Raw genomic sequence first — 20,240 nt, forward strand, 5'->3', positions numbered from 1 at the left:
TAAAAAGACAAAATCAACTAAACCTAGAATTATTTTTCAGTGAGTGCCCCCTTTACTATGAGACACAACACAACGTTCTAAATGAAGCTGGGATGGAAAATATACTTTAAAATGTGTTCCTTTGCTTTCAGAATGAAGAAAATACTAGTGTAAAGTATGTCCTCATGAAGAAACAAAGCAGATCTAATGAGGTCCCCTTTACCAGTATAGTCAGATTGTTAGAACCCATTTGAAGACACATTCTAGTTGCTTGGTTACCAAGGGTATACATACACAAACGTTATAGTTAAAGAAGTTACACATGCTTACACTGTTAAAAATTCAGAATAAATAATGTGATAAATTTGTAAATCATTGTTAATAGTCTCAGTAGTCTCAGTCTCAATAGCCACCATGCTAACAAGTAAGCACCTTCACTACTAATACCTCCTTCAAGTGCACTATTGCAAGTATATCTTGTTGGCAATGAGTTCTGCATTCGCCTGTAATTAAAAACCCCAAGATACTTGTTCCTCACCTCTGCCAAAAGTTTTAAGGTTCAAATTAAAAAAACACTTCCTCTATGATAGAGATTCTCGATGCTTTCATCATGATGATGTCCCCTATGCATGCTCACAATACAATCTATTTTGTTTCTGAAAGGCATAACCTTCTATTCTATAATAAAGTCTGCCGAGTACATTCCTAATCCTGCAATTAGAGCATGCAAGTTGAATGTCCCAATACTGCTTCAGGCATCTTTATGAACTCTTCTGTGGTTGAGTGGAACCTTGTACATCGAGGGTGTTTAAAATATTTTTGATAAATTGAGTCAAGTGAGAGAATATTCATCTTTCTGGGATCATATGGTGAGGTGGGGAGAAAGTCACCAATTTCTTAAAAGCTAATTAAAACAACATAGAAGCAATCTGTTTTATAGCTATTAATCACACCTGAGCATATTTGCCCTCTAGTGCCTTATTCAACTTGCGTAGATGGTTGTTCTGTGAACTGGTTTCAGTAAAAGGATGTAGTTGTTCTTCTAGCTCCTTAACTTTTGTCTAGAGGGAAAACAGAAGAATAAAAAAACAAATCTCATTAAAGAAATATATATATATATACACACACACACACACACACACACACGCCAAAACAGAAAAAAAAAGATGTCACAAGTTTTGCAGAAAAAAATCACAGAAAATCCTTAAAACTTGTAAAAAGCGATCCTGTTTTTCTAATGATGCTATTTCAACTAAAATAGCTATTTCAACAAATAAAATAGGCTATAGCCCTATACGTGTACTGAGATAATTCATTTGGTTTATAGCATTTATGGAAACTCCAAATTAACATGACTCATGAATATAACAGTGAGACTTTGTGGGTAAAATATTTCAATTTTAAAGAAATTGTGGTATCTAGTATTCAAAACCCTTTCTGAGTACGGATGATTAGAATTGTCAATATGTAAGGAGACAAGAGTCTTGTGTTTACCCACAGAGAATTACGCAAGTTGAATTAACAGAATTCTTAGAGGCTGGATTATATTTGAAAACTAACTCATAAAGCTGACTACTCACATCTTTCACTTTAAAGAAAAGATGATTTGGGGGAATAAAATCATTAATATTTACTCACAAATCTCCAAATTGTGTGTTTTTCTACATTTTCTTCCTCTTATTCCCAACCCTCTCAATACAAATCGACACTTAACATTACTGAGCTTATCTCTGAATCAGAAAAAAAATTCATCCAAAATTTTTAATTTAAATCAACCTTTTCCTCTCTCAGTATCTTTTCTTGTTTCCCACCTCTGAAGGGCAAACTCCTCTTGGTTGTAGCTACTGATTGTTTTCAAGAACTGTTAAAATTTGAGTGCTAATACTTCGTTTTTTTTAGAAAGGCTACATGAAAACACATTTTGTCTTAGGAAATCTCTCTTGTTCCATCAGCAGAATCCTTTTTCTCATCTTTGCCTGTTTCTGGTGCTCTTTTCCACAGTGTACAGTATAAAACATGTTCTGTGGCTCCCCCTTAAGTGTATTCTCTTAAGGTTCAGAATTAGAATGGCTGCCTCTAAAGAGAGGTATTGATGCAACACTTATTCTCATTTTAAACGTAAGCAAACTGCTGTTAACCTTAGAACTCAGTGGAAAATACTGATGAACACTCAAGAATTTTCGATTTGCCTCTCTTCAAACAAAACACAGAATATCCTTGTTCCACAATATTTCTCAGGTAACTTACGCTACCCCCAGCCTCAGAGTACTCAATAAAATGCCCTGACACTTGTCAGATGTCATGTTCTCATCTATAAAGCACTTTACTTTTTATACTGGGTTTCTTTTTTGGAAGAATTTCTAATTCAGGACACTGAAATGGGGAAGAACACAGAAGCAAATAAATCCTGCTGCCCTCAGAGATCTGATGTTCCTGTGTCATTAAAATCCAAGTAGCTTCCACAGCTAGCTTACCAGGCAGTCTCGGAAATACCAGTATTTAGGTCAAGGTCATATCCTCCTACTGTTTCAAATGATCTAAATATATATAGATACATATTTTTAAAAAACTGAGGTAGAGTTGATTTATAATATTATGTAAGTTTCAACTATACAACATAGGGATTCACAATTTTTAAAGATTATACTCCATTTATAGTTATTATATCGGCTATAGTCCATGTAATGTACAATATATCTTTGTAGCTTATTTTATACACAGTAGTCTGTACTTCTTAATCTCCTACCCTAATATTGCCCCTTACATATATTTTCTAGTATAAAACTATAAAAACATAACACTATAGAAACTGTGAGACACCTAAGAAATGGATGAAAAGGAACTTTGTGTGTGTGTGTGTGTGTGTGTGTGTGTGTGTGTGTGTGTGGTTTGCGGGCCTCTCACTGTTGTGGCCTCTCCCATTGCGGAGCACAGGCTCCGGACACGCAGGCTCAGCGGCCATGGCTCACGGGCCCAGCCGCTCCGTGGCACGTGGGATCTTCCCGGACCGGGGCACGAACCCGCGTCCCATGCATCGGTAGGCGGACTCTCAACCACTGCGCCACCAGGGAAGCCCTTCACCATTTTTTTTAACCTGCATTCATCTGTGTATGCACACATGCACATAGCTCTATGTAACTGGACCCCATGCACATATTCCTGTGATCACGACAACCAAGACACAGAACTGCTCCACTGCCGCAAACAACTCACTTGTGCTACTTCTCTGTGTTCACACCCTCCCCCAAACTCATCCCATGCCCCTGGCAACCAGTTATTTGTTCTCTATCGCTACTGTTTTTGTCATTTCAAGAATGTTATTTTAAACATTTAAAAATAATTAATTTTAGTATAATACATTCACATTTTTTAAAACAGCCTTACTGAGATATAGTTGAAATACAATAAGCTATGTATATTTAAAGTGTACAATTTTGATATATGTATAAACCATAATCATGATAATGAACACTTCCATTATCCCAAAAGTTCCCTTATGCCTTTTTGTAATTTCCCCCACTTCTATATCTCCCTGTTCCTACACATCCACCCAAGGCTACCACTGACCTGTTTTTCTGTCACAATCAATTCACTTTTATTTCCTAGAATTTTATAGAAATGAAATCATATTTGATGTACTCATTTTTGAATTATTTTCCACTCAGCACAATTATTGTGAGATTCACTCACTCTTCTTTATATATCAATACTTCTTCCTTTCTGTTGCTGAACAGTGTTCTGCTGAACACTGGAGTTGTTCCAGTTTTAAGCTGTTACAAGTAGAGCTGCTCTGGGCAGTTGTATACAGATCTTCGTGTAGATATATGCTTTCATTTATCTTTGGTGAATGCATAGGTGTGGACTGGCTGGGTCGTATGGTAGTAGTATGTCTCACTTTTAAAGAAACTACCAAACTATTTTCCAGAGTGGCCGAGTGATTTTACATTCCCTTCAGCAATGTATGAGAGTTCCTCCACATCTTCACTAACACTTGGGGTAATCAGTTTTTCAATCTTAGACATTCTAATAGTGTGTGGTAGTACCTCACTGCAGTTTTAATTTGCATTTCCCTAATGACTGATGTTTAACATCTTTTCAGGTGCTTATTTATCATCCGTATATCTTTTTTGGTGAAACGTGTGTTCACCAAATAAATAAAATACTTTGCGCCTTTATTTCCCAGATTGTTTTTCCTTCTTAGTGAGTTTTGAGAGTTTTTAATAAACTGTGGAGACAAGACCTTTATCAGATATGTGATTTGAAAATGTTTTCTTCCCCCAGCCTGTAGCTTTTCATTTTCTTAACAATGTCTTTGAAGAGCATACGTTGTCAATGTTCCATTTTTTTCCTTTATGGATCATGCTTTTGATGTCAAATCTAAGAAATCTTAGTGTAATCCAAGATCACAATGGTTTCATCCTATGTTTCAGAAGTTTTACAGTGTTAAGTTTTACCTTTAGGGCTTTCATCCATTTTGAGTTAATTTTTATATATGGTAAGAGGTATGGATCAAAGGTATTTTGTTGTTGTTTTTTGTTTGTTTCTGCATATGATACCCAATTGCTTTAGCACATTTGTTGAAAAGACCATCCTTTCTCTACTTTTACTTCTGTTGAAACTAAAATGTTCATAAAATTTTTCTGGATGGGTAGCACATTCACATTACTCTTAAGGTACAAAAGGATAAAGTGAAAAATCTCCCAGCCACCCAGGTTCCTTCCTCGAAAATAATGTTGCCAATTTATTACGATTCATTTTAGAGAGACTCTATTCTAAAGTGAATACATATGTATACTTCATCGCCCCAACCCTTTTGCACACAAATAGTAAAATATTCTGTATGCTCTTCTGAACCTTGACTGTTTTAACCTAATAATAGATATGTTATGATTAAGATAAATATATCTTCAAACAGTATTCCAAACTATGGATATACCATGATTTATTTAGCCAGCCTCTTACTGATGGACTTTTGGTTGTTTCTAGTCTTTTGCTAATAACAAACAATACTTCAGAAAGTAACCTTGTAAACATGTCTTATGTACAAGCTAGTGTATCTGTAGGAAAGAGTACAACTGTGGGTGTAAAGTGATAAACAAAGCCAAATTGTCCTCCACAGGAAAAGGGCACTCCAAACAGCAGCAAAGAAGAATGCCTTTTCCCCACATCTTCCTCAATATTATACTTCCTTATAACTTTTAACCTGTAACGTTAAAAATACTTTAACGTCTTCTGTAAGGATTCAAGAATAGTACAAAAGATGCTAACTTATAAGGTTTTGAAAACCTATTGGATTTTGTTCTAGAAAAGCACATTAGGAAGAATATAGTTTGTATAATTTTACCAGTGCTTATAAATTATTTATAAAAATGAAAAGGCCACTAGCAAAAGTGCTTACAGGAAGGGTCTAAATTGTAGTTAACTCTGGAAGACAAGCTATAGTACTTTCTATTTTTAAATACCAAACAAAGATGGATGCTCTAGTCAGTTTTCTTTGGGAAGTATTTTCCAGTGTTCAAGTTCTCAGGGCTTCTATTTATGTATTTCTACTTGAAAATCAGGCTTTACCCATTTTACTGTAAATGTTAAGACTATTAGCATTAATTTTTAAAGTGAAAATTAGATTAAAAATCTCAATGGTTACTCTTAAGCCAAATATGACATTTCTGTGTCCAAATCAAAAACTAAGTATGCAATAGCCAGAATGATGGTTTTGATCTACATCATCAGTTTTTGCTGTTTGTGAAGAAGTTCTTTCCTTGTTGTTACTCACACCTCCGAACGTTATCTTTCTAGATGTTACTACTTTTCTTCATTGTCGTATAAATCTGAAATTTCCTTATGATTTAATTTGTGGCCTTCACTTACCGAATCCCGGTGAAGAAAATTTGGGGACTCATCATTTTTTAATGGTCTTGAGGCAAGAATGTCTATTTTACCTTCCAGTCTTCCCTCCATGGTTTTAATGGCATTCAAAAGAGTCTTTAGAGAGATCCCAGAGTCTCCAATCTCCTGAGAAGACCTCACAGAAGTCAGGGTAGGTGCATAGGTCACATGGTGTGTAGGGTTTGGCCTAACACTGGGCAAAACAACTGATGAACTTCGTTCCTTTACAGTGTTGACACGGGGCCTATGGCTTTAAAGTAATTTTGAAGATGCAGGCCTCTCTGGAGACTTCCTCCTTCTTGGAAGCATCAGCAATTTAAAAAGACAAAATCAACTAAACCTAGAATTATTTTTCAGTGAGTGCCCCCTTTACTATGAGACACAACACAACGTTCTAAATGAAGCTGGGATGGAAAATATACTTTAAAATGTGTTCCTTTGCTTTCAGAATGAAGAAAATACTAGTGTAAAGTATGTCCTCATGAAGAAACAAAGCAGATCTAATGAGGTCCCCTTTACCAGTATAGTCAGATTGTTAGAACCCATTTGAAGACACATTCTAGTTGCTTGGTTACCAAGGGTATACATACACAAACGTTATAGTTAAAGAAGTTACACATGCTTACACTGTTAAAAATTCAGAATAAATAATGTGATAAATTTGTAAATCATTGTTAATAGTCTCAGTAGTCTCAGTCTCAATAGCCACCATGCTAACAAGTAAGCACCTTCACTACTAATACTTCCTTCAAGTGCACTATTACAAGTATATCTTGTTGGCAATGAGTTCTGCATTCGCCTGTAATTAAAAACCCCAAGATACTTGTTCCTCACCTCTGCCAAAAGTTTTAAGGTTCAAATTAAAAAAACACTTCCTCTATGATAGAGATTCTCGATGCTTTCATCATGATGATGTCCCCTATGCATGCTCACAATACAATCTATTTTGTTTCTGAAAGGCATAACCTTCTATTCTATAATAAAGTCTGCCGAGTACATTCCTAATCCTGCAATTAGAGCATGCAAGTTGAATGTCCCAATACTGCTTCAGGCATCTTTATGAACTCTTCTGTGGTTGAGTGGAACCTTGTACATCGAGGGTGTTTAAAATATTTTTGATAAATTGAGTCAAGTGAGAGAATATTCATCTTTCTGGGATCATACGGTGAGGTGGGGAGAAAGTCACCAATTTCTTAAAAGCTAATTAAAACAACATAGAAGCAATCTGTTTTATAGCTATTAATCACACCTGAGCATATTTGCCCTCTAGTGCCTTATTCAACTTGCGTAGATGGTTGTTCTGTGAACTGGTTTCAGTAAAAGGATGTAGTTGTTCTTCTAGCTCCTTAACTTTTGTCTAGAGGGAAAACAGAAGAATAAGAAAACAAGTCTCATTAAAGAAATATATATATATATATACACACACACACACACACACACACACACACGCCAAAACAGAAAAAAAAAGATGTCACAAGTTTTGCAGAAAAAAATCACAGAAAATCCTTAAAACTTGTAAAAAGCGATCCTGTTTTTCTAATGATGCTATTTCAACTAAAATAGCTATTTCAACAAATAAAATAGGCTATAGCCCTATACATGTACTGAGATAATTCATTTGGTTTATAGCATTTATGGAAACTCCAAATTAACATGACTCATGAATATAACAGTGAGACTTTGTGGGTAAAATATTTCAATTTTAAAGAAATTGTGGTATCTAGTATTCAAAACCCTTTCTGAGTACGGATGATTAGAATTGTCAATATGTAAGGAGACAAGAGTCTTGTGTTTACCCACAGAGAATTACGCAAGTTGAATTAACAGAATTCTTAGAGGCTGGATTATATTTGAAAACTAACTCATAAAGCTGACTACTCACATCTTTCACTTTAAAGAAAAGATGATTTGGGGGAATAAAATCATTAATATTTACTCACAAATCTCCAAATTGTGTGTTTTTCTACATTTTCTTCCTCTTATTCCCAACCCTCTCAATACAAATCGACACTTAACATTACTGAGCTTATCTCTGAATCAGAAAAAAAATTCATCCAAAATTTTTAATTTAAATCAACCTTTTCCTCTCTCAGTATCTTTTCTTGTTTCCCACCTCTGAAGGGCAAACTCCTCTTGGTTGTAGCTACTGATTGTTTTCAAGAACTGTTAAAATTTGAGTGCTAATACTTCATTTTTTTTAGAAAGGCTACATGAAAACACATTTTGTCTTAGGAAATCTCTCTTGTTCCATCAGCAGAATCCTTTTTCTCATCTTTGCCTGTTTCTGGTGCTCTTTTCCACAGTGTACAGTATAAAACATGTTCCGTGGCTCCCCCTTAAGTGTATTCACTTAAGGTTCAGAATTAGAATGGCTGCCTCTAAAGAGAGGTATTGATGCAACACTTATTCTCATTTTAAACGTAAGCAAACTGCTGTTAACCTTAGAACTCAGTGGAAAATACTGATGAACACTCAAGAATTTTCGATTTGCCTCTCTTCAAACAAAACACAGAATATCCTTGTTCCACAATATTTCTCAGGTAACTTACGCTACCCCCAGCCTCAGAGTACTCAATAAAATGCCCTGAAACTTGTCAGATGGCATGTTCTCATCTATAAAGCACTTTACTTTTTATACTGGGTTTCTTTTTTGGAAGAATTTCTAATTCAGGACACTGAAATGGGGAAGAACACAGAAGCAAATAAATCCTGCTGCCCTCAGAGATCTGATGTTCCTGTGTCATTAAAATCCAAGTAGCTTCCACAGCTAGCTTACCAGGCAGTCTCGGAAATACCAGTATTTAGGTCAAGGTCATATCCTCCTACTGTTTCAAATGATCTAAATATATATAGATACATATTTTTAAAAAACTGAGGTAGAGTTGATTTATAATATTATGTAAGTTTCAACTATACAACATAGGGATTCACAATTTTTAAAGATTATACTCCATTTATAGTTATTATATCGGCTATAGTCCATGTAATGTACAATATATCTTTGTAGCTTATTTTATACACAGTAGTCTGTACTTCTTAATCTCCTACCCTAATATTGCCCCTTACATATATTTTCTAGTATAAAACTATAAAAACATAACACTATAGAAACTGTGAGACACCTAAGAAATGGATGAAAAGGAACTTTGTGTGTGTGTGTGTGTGTGTGTGTGTGTGTGTGTGTGTGTGTGTGGTTTGCGGGCCTCTCACTGTTGTGGCCTCTCCCATTGCGGAGCACAGGCTCCGGACACGCAGGCTCAGCGGCCATGGCTCACGGGCCCAGCCGCTCCGTGGCACGTGGGATCTTCCCGGACCGGGGCACGAACCCGCGTCCCATGCATCGGTAGGCGGACTCTCAACCACTGCGCCACCAGGGAAGCCCTTCACCATTTTTTTTAACCTGCATTCATCTGTGTATGCACACATGCACATAGCTCTATGTAACTGGACCCCATGCACATATTCCTGTGATCACGACAACCAAGACACAGAACTGCTCCACTGCCGCAAACAACTCACTTGTGCTACTTCTCTGTGTTCACACCCTCCCCCAAACTCATCCCATGCCCCTGGCAACCAGTTATTTGTTCTCTATCGCTACTGTTTTTGTCATTTCAAGAATGTTATTTTAAACATTTAAAAATAATTAATTTTAGTATAATACATTCACATTTTTTAAAACAGCCTTACTGAGATATAGTTGAAATACAATAAGCTATGTATATTTAAAGTGTACAATTTTGATATATGTATAAACCATAATCATGATAATGAACACTTCCATTATCCCAAAAGTTCCCTTATGCCTTTTTGTAATTTCCCCCACTTCTATATCTCCCTGTTCCTACACATCCACCCAAGGCTACCACTGACCTGTTTTTCTGTCACAATCAATTCACTTTTATTTCCTAGAATTTTATAGAAATGAAATCATATTTGATGTACCCATTTTTGAATGATTTTCCACTCAGCACAATTATTGTGAGATTCACTCACTCTTCTTTATATATCAATACTTCTTCCTTTCTGTTGCTGAACAGTGTTCTGCTGAACACTGGAGTTGTTCCAGTTTTAAGCTGTTACAAGTAGAGCTGCTCTGGGCAGTTGTATACAGATCTTCGTGTAGATATATGCTTTCATTTATCTTTGGTGAATGCATAGGAGTGGACTGGCTGGGTCGTATGGTAGTAGTATGTCTCACTTTTAAAGAAACTACCAAACTATTTTCCAGAGTGGCCGAGTGATTTTACATTCCCTTCAGCAATGTATGAGAGTTCCTCCACATCTTCACTAACACTTGGGGTAATCAGTTTTTCAATCTTAGACATTCTAATAGTGTGTGGTAGTACCTCACTGCAGTTTTAATTTGCATTTCCCTAATGACTGATGTTTAACATCTTTTCAGGTGCTTATTTATCATCCGTATATCTTTTTTGGTGAAACGTGTGTTCACCAAATAAATAAAATACTTTGCGCCTTTTTTTCCCAGATTGTTTTTCCTTCTTAGTGAGTTTTGAGAGTTTTTAATAAACTGTGGAGACAAGACCTTTATCAGATATGTGATTTGAAAATGTTTTCTTCCCCCAGCCTGTAGCTTTTCATTTTCTTAACAATGTCTTTGAAGAGCATACGTTGTCAATGTTCCATTTTTTTCCTTTATGGATCATGCTTTTGATGTCAAATCTAAGAAATCTTAGTGTAATCCAAGATCACAATGGTTTCATCCTATGTTTCAGAAGTTTTACAGTGTTAAGTTTTACCTTTAGGGCTTTCATCCATTTTGAGTTAATTTTTATATATGGTAAGAGGTATGGATCAAAGGTATTTTGTTGTTGTTTTTTGTTTGTTTCTCCATATGATACCCAATTGCTTTAGCACATTTGTTGAAAAGACCATCCTTTCTCTACTTTTACTTCTGTTGAAACTAAAATGTTCATAAAATTTTTCTGGATGGGTAGCACATTCACATTACTCTTAAGGTACAAAAGGATAAAGTGAAAAATCTCCCAGCCACCCAGGTTCCTTCCTCGAAAATAATGTTGCCAATTTATTACGATTCATTTTAGAGAGACTCTATTCAAAAGTGAATACATATGTATACTTCATCGCCCCAACCCTTTTGCACACAAATAGTAAAATACTCTGTATGCTCTTCTGAACCTTGACTGTTTTAACCTAATAATAGATATGTTATGATTAAGATAAATATATCTTCAAACAGTATTCCAAACTATGGATATACCATGATTTATTTAGCCAGCCTCTTACTGATGGACTTTTGGTTGTTTCTAGTCTTTTGCTAATAACAAACAATACTTCAGAAAGTAACCTTGTAAACATGTCTTATGTACAAGCTAGTGTATCTGTAGGAAAGAGTACAACTGTGGGTGTAAAGTGATAAACAAAGCCAAATTGTCCTCCACAGGAAAAGGGCACTCCAAACAGCAGCAAAGAAGAATGCCTTTTCCCCACATCTTCCTCAATATTATACTTCCTTATAACTTTTAACCTGTAACGTTAAAAATACTTTAACGTCTTCTGTAAGGATTCAAGAATAGTACAAAAGATGCTAACTTATAAGGTTTTGAAAACCTATTGGATTTTGTTCTAGAAAAGCACATTAGGAAGAATATAGTTTGTATAATTTTACCAGTGCTTATAAATTATTTATAAAAATGAAAAGGCCACTAGCAAAAGTGCTTACAGGAAGGGTCTAAATTGTAGTTAACTCTGGAAGACAAGCTATAGTACTTTCTATTTTTAAATACCAAACAAAGATGGATGCTCTAGTCAGTTTTCTTTGGGAAGTATTTTCCAGTGTTCAAGTTCTCAGGGCTTCTATTTATGTATTTCTACTTGAAAATCAGGCTTTCCCCATTTTACTGTAAATGTTAAGACTATTAGCATTAATTTTTAAAGTGAAAATTAGATTAAAAATCTCAATGGTTACTCTTAAGCCAAATATGACATTTCTGTGTCCAAATCAAAAACTAAGTATGCAATAGCCAGAATGATGGTTTTGATCTACATCATCAGTTTTTGCTGTTTGTGAAGAAGTTCTTTCCTTGTTGTTACTCACACCTCCGAACGTTATCTTTCTAGATGTTACTACTTTTCTTCATTGTCATATAAATCTGAAATTTCCTTATGATTTAATTTGTGGCCTTCACTTACCGAATCCCGGTGAAGAAAATTTGGGGACTCATCATTTTTTAATGGTCTTGAGGCAAGAATGTCTATTTTACCTTCCAGTCTTCCCTCCATGGTTTTAATGGCATTCAAAGGAGTCTTTAGAGAGATCCCAGAGTCTCCAATCTCCTGAGAAGACCTCACAGAAGTCAGGGTAGGTGCATAGGTCACATGGTGTGTAGGGTTTGGCCTAACACTGGGCAAAACAACTGATGAACTTCGTTCCTTTACAGTGTTGACACGGGGCCTATGGCTTTAAAGTAATTTTGAAGATGCAGGCCTCTCTGGAGACTTCCTCCTTCTTGGAAGCATCAGCAATTTAAAAAGACAAAATCAACTAAACCTAGAATTATTTTTCAGTGAGTGCCCCCTTTACTATGAGACACAACACAACGTTCTAAATGAAGCTGGGATGGAAAATATACTTTAAAATGTGTTCCTTTGCTTTCAGAATGAAGAAAATACTAGTGTAAAGTATGTCCTCATGAAGAAACAAAGCAGATCTAATGAGGTCCCCTTTACCAGTATAGTCAGATTGTTAGAACCCATTTGAAGACACATTCTAGTTGCTTGGTTACCAAAGGTATACATACACAAACGTTATAGTTAAAGAAGTTACACATGCTTACACTGTTAAAAATTCAGAATAAATAATGTGATAAATTTGTAAATCATTGTTAATAGTCTCAGTAGTCTCAGTCTCAATAGCCACCATGCTAACAAGTAAGCACCTTCACTACTAATACTTCCTTCAAGTGCACTATTACAAGTATATCTTGTTGGCAATGAGTTCTGCATTCGCCTGTAATTAAAAACCCCAAGATACTTGTTCCTCACCTCTGCCAAAAGTTTTAAGGTTCAAATTAAAAAAACACTTCCTCTATGATAGAGATTCTCGATGCTTTCATCATGATGATGTCCCCTATGCATGCTCACAATACAATCTATTTTGTTTCTGAAAGGCATAACCTTCTATTCTATAATAAAGTCTGCCGAGTACATTCCTAATCCTGCAATTAGAGCATGCAAGTTGAATGTCCCAATACTGCTTCAGGCATCTTTATGAACTCTTCTGTGGTTGAGTGGAACCTTGTACATCGAGGGTGTTTAACATATTTTTGATAAATTGAGTCCAGTGAGAGAATATTCATCTTTCTGGGATCATACGGTGAGGTGGGGAGAAAGTCACCAATTTCTTAAAAGCTAATTAAAACAACATAGAAGCAATCTGTTTTATAGCTATTAATCACACCTGAGCATATTTGCCCTCTAGTGCCTTATTCAACTTGCGTAGATGGTTGTTCTGTGAACTGGTTTCAGTAAAAGGATGTAGTTGTTCTTCTAGCTCCTTAACTTTTGTCTAGAGGGAAAACAGAAGAATAAAAAAACAAGTCTCATTAAAGAAATATATATATATATATATATACACACACACACACACACACGCCAAAACAGAAAAAAAAAGATGTCACAAGTTTTGCAGAAAAAAATCACAGAAAATCCTTAAAACTTGTAAAAAGCGATCCTGTTTTTCTAATGATGCTATTTCAACTAAAATAGCTATTTCAACAAATAAAATAGGCTATAGCCCTATACATGTACTGAGATAATTCATTTGGTTTATAGCATTTATGGAAACTCCAAATTAACATGACTCATGAATATAACAGTGAGACTTTGTGGGTAAAATATTTCAATTTTAAAGAAATTGTGGTATCTAGTATTCAAAACCCTTTCTGAGTACGGATGATTAGAATTGTCAATATGTAAGGAGACAAGAGTCTTGTGTTTACCCACAGAGAATTACGCAAGTTGAATTAACAGAATTCTTAGAGGCTGGATTATATTTGAAAACTAACTCATAAAGCTGACTACTCACATCTTTCACTTTAAAGAAAAGATGATTTGGGGGAATAAAATCATTAATATTTACTCACAAATCTCCAAATTGTGTGTTTTTCTACATTTTCTTCCTCTTATTCCCAACCCTCTCAATACAAATCGACACTTAACATTACTGAGCTTATCTCTGAATCAGAAAAAAAATTCATCCACAATTTTTAATTTAGATCAACCTTTTCCTCTCTCAGTATCTTTTCTTGTTTCCCACCTCTGAAGGGCAAACTCCTCTTGGTTGTAGCTACTGATTGTTTTCAAGAACTGTTAAAATTTGAGTGCTAATACTTCATTTTTTTTAGAAAGGCTACATGAAAACACATTTTGTCTTAGCAAATCTCTCTTGTTCCATCAGCAGAATCCTTTTTCTCATCTTTGCCTGTTTCTGGTGCTCTTTTCCACAGTGTACAGTATAAAACATGTTCCGTGGCTCCCCCTTAAGTGTATTCACTTAAGGTTCAGAATTAGAATGGCTGCCTCTAAAGAGAGGTATTGATGCAACACTTATTCTCATTTTAAACGTAAGCAAACTGCTGTTAACCTTAGAACTCAGTGGAAAATACTGATGAACACTCAAGAATTTTCGATTTGCCTCTCTTCAAACAAAACACAGAATATCCTTGTTCCACAATATTTCTCAGGTAACTTACGCTACCCCCAGCCTCAGAGTACTCAATAAAATGCCCTGAAACTTGTCAGATGGCATGTTCTCATCTATAAAGCACTTTACTTTTTATACTGGGTTTCTTTTTTGGAAGAATTTCTAATTCAGGACACTGGAATGGGGAAAAACACAGAAGCAAATAAATCCTGCTGCCCTCAGAGATCTGATGTTCCTGTGTCATTAAAATCCAAGTAGCTTCCACAGCTAGCTTACCAGGCAGTCTCGGAAATACCAGTATTTAGGACAAGGTCATATCCTCTTACTGTTTCAAATGATCTAAATATATATAGATACATATTTTTAAAAAACGGAGGTAGAGTTGATTTATAATATTATGTAAGTTTCAACTATACAACATAGGGATTCACAATTTTTAAAGAGTATACTCCATTTATAGTTATTATAAAATATCGGCTATAGTCCATGTAATGTACAATATATCTTTGTAGCTTATTTTATACACAGTAGTCTGTACTTCTTAATCTCCTACCCTAATATTGCCCCTTACATATATTTTCTAGTATAAAACTATAAAAACATAACACTATAGAAACTGTGAGACACCTAAGAAATGGATGAAAAGGAACTTTGTGTGTGTGTGTGTGTGTGTGTGTGTGTGTGTGTGTGTGTGTGTGTGTGTGGTATGCGGGCCTCTCACTGTTGTGGCCTCTCCCATTGCGGAGCACAGGCTCCGGACACGCAGGCTCAGCGGCCATGGCTCACGGGCCCAGCCGCTCCGTGGCACGTGGGATCTTCCCGGACCGGGGCACGAACCCGCGTCCCATGCATCGGTAGGCGGACTCTCAACCACTGCGCCACCAGGGAAGCCCTTCTCCATTTTTTTTAACCTGCATTCATCTGTGTATGCACACATGCACATAGCTCTATGTAACTGGACCCCATGCACATATTCCTGTGATCACGACAACCAAGATACAGAACTGCTCCACTGCCGCAAACAACTCACTTGTGCTACTTCTCTGTGTTCACACCCTCCCCCAAACTCATCCCATGCCCCTGGCAACCAGTTATTTGTTCTCTATCGCTACTGTTTTTGTCATTTCAAGAATGTTATTTTAAACATTTAAAAATAATTAATTTTAGTATAATACATTCACATTTTTTAAAACAGCCTTACTGAGATATAGTTGAAATACAATAAGCTATGTATATTTAAAGTGTACAATTTTGATATATGTATAAACCATAATCATGATAATGAACACTTCCATTATCCCAAAAGTTCCCTTATGCCTTTTTGTAATTTCCCCCACTTCTATATCTCCCTGTTCCTACACATCCACCCAAGGCTACCACTGACCTGTTTTTCTGTCACAATCAATTCACTTTTATTTCCTAGAATTTTATAGAAATGAAATCATATTTGATGTACTCATTTTTGAATGATTTTCCACTCAGCACAATTATTGTGAGATTCACTCACTCTTCTTTATATATCAATACTTCTTCCTTTCTGTTGCTGAACAGTGTTCTGCTGAACACTGGAGTTGTTCCAGTTTTAAGCTGTTACAAGTAGAGCTGCTCTGGGCAGTTGTATACAGATCTTCGTGTAGATATATGCTTTCATTTATCTTTGGTGAATGCATAGGAGTGGACTGGCTGGGTTGTATGGTAGTAGTATGTCTCACTTTTAAAGAAACTACCAAACTATTTTCCAGAGTGGCCGAGCGATTTTACATTCCCTTCAGCAATGTATGAGAGTTCCTCCACATCTTCACTAACACTTGGGGTAATCAGTTTTTCAATCTTAGACATTCTAATAGTGTGTGGTAGTACCTCACTGCAGTTTTAATTTGCATTTCCCTAATGACTGATGTTTAACATCTTTTCAGGTGCTTATTTATCATCCGTATATCTTTTTTGGTGAAACGTGTGTTCACCAAATAAATAAAATACTTTGCGCCTTTATTTCCCAGATTGTTTTTCCTTCTTAGTGAGTTTTGAGAGTTTTTAATAAACTGTGGAGACAAGACCTTTATCAGATATGTGATTTGAAAATGTTTTCTTCCCCCAGCCTGTAGCTTTTCATTTTCTTAACAATGTCTTTGAAGAGCATACGTTGTCAATGTTCCATTTTTTTCCTTTATGGATCATGCTTTTGATGTCAAATCTAAGAAATCTTAGTGTAATCCAAGATCACAATGGTTTCATCCTATGTTTCAGAAGTTTTACAGTGTTAAGTTTTACCTTTAGGGCTTTCATCCATTTTGAGTTAATTTTTATATATGGTAAGAGGTATGGATCAAAGGTATTTTGTTGTTGTTTTTTGTTTGTTTCTGCATATGATACCCAATTGCTTTAGCACATTTGTTGAAAAGACCATCCTTTCTCTACTTTTACTTCTGTTGAAACTAAAATGTTCATAAAATTTTTCTGGATGGGTAGCACATTCACATTACTCTTAAGGTACAAAAGGATAAAGTGAAAAATCTCCCAGCCACCCAGCTTCCTTCCTCGAAAATAATGTTGCCAATTTATTACGATTCATTTTAGAGAGACTCTATTCAAAAGTGAATACATATGTATACTTCATCGCCCCAACCCTTTTGCACACAAATAGTAAAATACTCTGTATGCTCTTCTGAACCTTGACTGTTTTAACCTAATAATAGATATGTTATGATTAAGATAAATATATCTTCAAACAGTATTCCAAACTATGGATATACCATGATTTATTTAGCCAGCCTCTTACTGATGGACTTTTGGTTGTTTCTAGTCTTTTGCTAATAACAAACAATACTTCAGAAAGTAACCTTGTAAACATGTCTTATGTACAAGCTAGTGTATCTGTAGGAAAGAGTACAACTGTGGGTGTAAAGTGATAAACAAAGCCAAATTGTCCTCCACAGGAAAAGGGCACTCCAAACAGCAGCAAAGAAGAATGCCTTTTCCCCACATCTTCCTCAATATTATACTTCCTTATAACTTTTAACCTGTAACGTTAAAAATACTTTAACGTCTTCTGTAAGGATTCAAGAATAGTACAAAAGATGCTAACTTATAAGGTTTTGAAAACCTATTGGATTTTGTTCTAGAAAAGCACATTAGGAAGAATATAGTTTGTATAATTTTACCAGTGCTTATAAATTATTTATAAAAATGAAAAGGCCACTAGCAAAAGTGCTTACAGGAAGGGTCTAAATTGTAGTTAACTCTGGAAGACAAGCTATAGTACTTTCTATTTTTAAATAACAAACAAAGATGGATGCTCTAGTCAGTTTTCTTTGGGAAGTATTTTCCAGTGTTCAAGTTCTCAGGGCTTCTATTTATGTATTTCTACTTGAAAATCAGGCTTTACCCATTTTACTGTAAATGTTAAGACTATTAGCATTAATTTTTAAAGTGAAAATTAGATTAAAAATCTCAATGGTTACTCTTAAGCCAAATATGACATTTCTGTGTCCAAATCAAAAACTAAGTATGCAATAGCCAGAATGATGGTTTTGATCTACATCATCAGTTTTTGCTGTTTGTGAAGAAGTTCTTTCCTTGTTGTTACTCACACCTCCGAACGTTATCTTTCTAGATGTTACTACTTTTCTTCATTGTCGTATAAATCTGAAATTTCCTTATGATTTAATTTGTGGCCTTCACTTACCGAATCCCGGTGAAGAAAATTTGGGGACTCATCATTTTTTAATGGTCTTGAGGCAAGAATGTCTATTTTACCTTCCAGTCTTCCCTCCATGGTTTTAATGGCATTCAAAAGAGTCTTTAGAGAGATCCCAGAGTCTCCAATCTCCTGAGAAGACCTCACAGAAGTCAGGGTAGGTGCAAAGGTCACATGGTGTGTAGGGTTTGGCCTAACACTGGGCAAAACAACTGATGAACTTCATTCCTTTACAGTGTTGACACGGGGCCTATGGCTTTAAAGTAATTTTGAAGATGCAGGCCTCTCTGGAGACTTCCTCCTTCTTGGAAGCATCAGCAATTTAAAAAGACAAAATCAACTAAACCTAGAATTATTTTTCAGTGAGTGCCCCCTTTACTATGAGACACAACACAACGTTCTAAATGAAGCTGGGATGGAAAATATACTTTAAAATGTGTTCCTTTGCTTTCAGAATGAAGAAAATACTAGTGTAAAGTATGTCCTCATGAAGAAACAAAGCAGATCTAATGAGGTCCCCTTTACCAGTATAGTCAGATTGTTAGAACCCATTTGAAGACACATTCTAGTTGCTTGGTTACCAAGGGTATACATACACAAACGTTATAGTTAAAGAAGTTACACATGCTTACACTGTTAAAAACTCAGAATAAATAATGTGATAAATTTGTAAATCATTGTTAATAGTCTCAGTAGTCTCAGTCTCAATAGCCACCATGCTAACAAGTAAGCACCTTCACTACTAATACCTCCTTCAAGTGCACTATTGCAAGTATATCTTGTTGGCAATGAGTTCTGCATTCGCCTGTAATTAAAAACCCCAAGATACTTGTTCCTCACCTCTGCCAAAAGTTTTAAGGTTCAAATTAAAAAAACACTTCCTCTATGATAGAGATTCTCGATGCTTTCATCATGATGATGTCCCCTATGCATGCTCACAATACAATCTATTTTGTTTCTGAAAGGCATAACCTTCTATTCTATAATAAAGTCTGCCGAGTACATTCCTAATCCTGCAATTAGAGCATGCAAGTTGAATGTCCCAATACTGCTTCAGGCATCTTTATGAACTCTTCTGTGGTTGAGTGGAACCTTGTACATCGAGGGTGTTTAAAATATTTTTGATAAATTGAGTCAAGTGAGAGAATATTCATCTTTCTGGGATCATACGGTGAGGTGGGGAGAAAGTCACCAATTTCTTAAAAGCTAATTAAAACAACATAGAAGCAATCTGTTTTATAGCTATTAATCACACCTGAGCATATTTGCCCTCTAGTGCCTTATTCAACTTGCGTAGATGGTTGTTCTGTGAACTGGTTTCAGTAAAAGGATGTAGTTGTTCTTCTAGCTCCTTAACTTTTGTCTAGAGGGAAAACAGAAGAATAAAAAAACAAGTCTCATTAAAGAAATATATATATACACACACACACACACACACACACACACACACACGCCAAAACAGAAAAAAAAAGATGTCACAAGTTTTGCAGAAAACAATCACAGAAAATCCTTAAAACTTGTAAAAAGCGATCCTGTTTTTCTAATGATGCTATTTCAACTAAAATAGCTATTTCAACAAATAAAATAGGCTATAGCCCTATACATGTACTGAGATAATTCATTTGGTTTATAGCATTTATGGAAACTCCAAATTAACATGACTCATGAATATAACAGTGAGACTTTGTGGGTAAAATATTTCAATTTTAAAGAAATTGTGGTATCTAGTATTCAAAACCCTTTCTGAGTACGGATGATTAGAATTGTCAATATGTAAGGAGACAAGAGTCTTGTGTTTACCCACAGAGAATTACACAAGTTGAATTAACAGAATTCTTAGAGGCTGGATTATATTTGAAAACTAACTCATAAAGCTGACTACTCACATCTTTCACTTTAAAGAAAAGATGATTTGGGGGAATAAAATCATTAATATTTACTCACAAACCTCCAAATTGTGTGTTTTTCTACATTTTCTTCCTCTTATTCCCA

At 35.5% G+C, this 20,240-nt stretch overlaps 1 pseudogene across 1 annotated transcript in view; it reads right to left on the reverse strand.

Moving 5' to 3' along the window:
- LOC308610846 (coiled-coil domain-containing protein 150-like) overlaps positions 1 to 20,240 on the reverse strand; it is a 91,800-nt pseudogene that overhangs the window by 14,522 nt on the left and 57,038 nt on the right. The gene's annotated exons all lie outside the window — the stretch shown is intronic.

Source organism: Mesoplodon bidens (genome assembly GCF_964165515.1).
Source record: "Mesoplodon bidens genome assembly, contig: HAP1_SCAFFOLD_39, whole genome shotgun sequence".
Taxonomy (NCBI): domain Eukaryota; kingdom Metazoa; phylum Chordata; class Mammalia; order Artiodactyla; family Ziphiidae; genus Mesoplodon; species Mesoplodon bidens.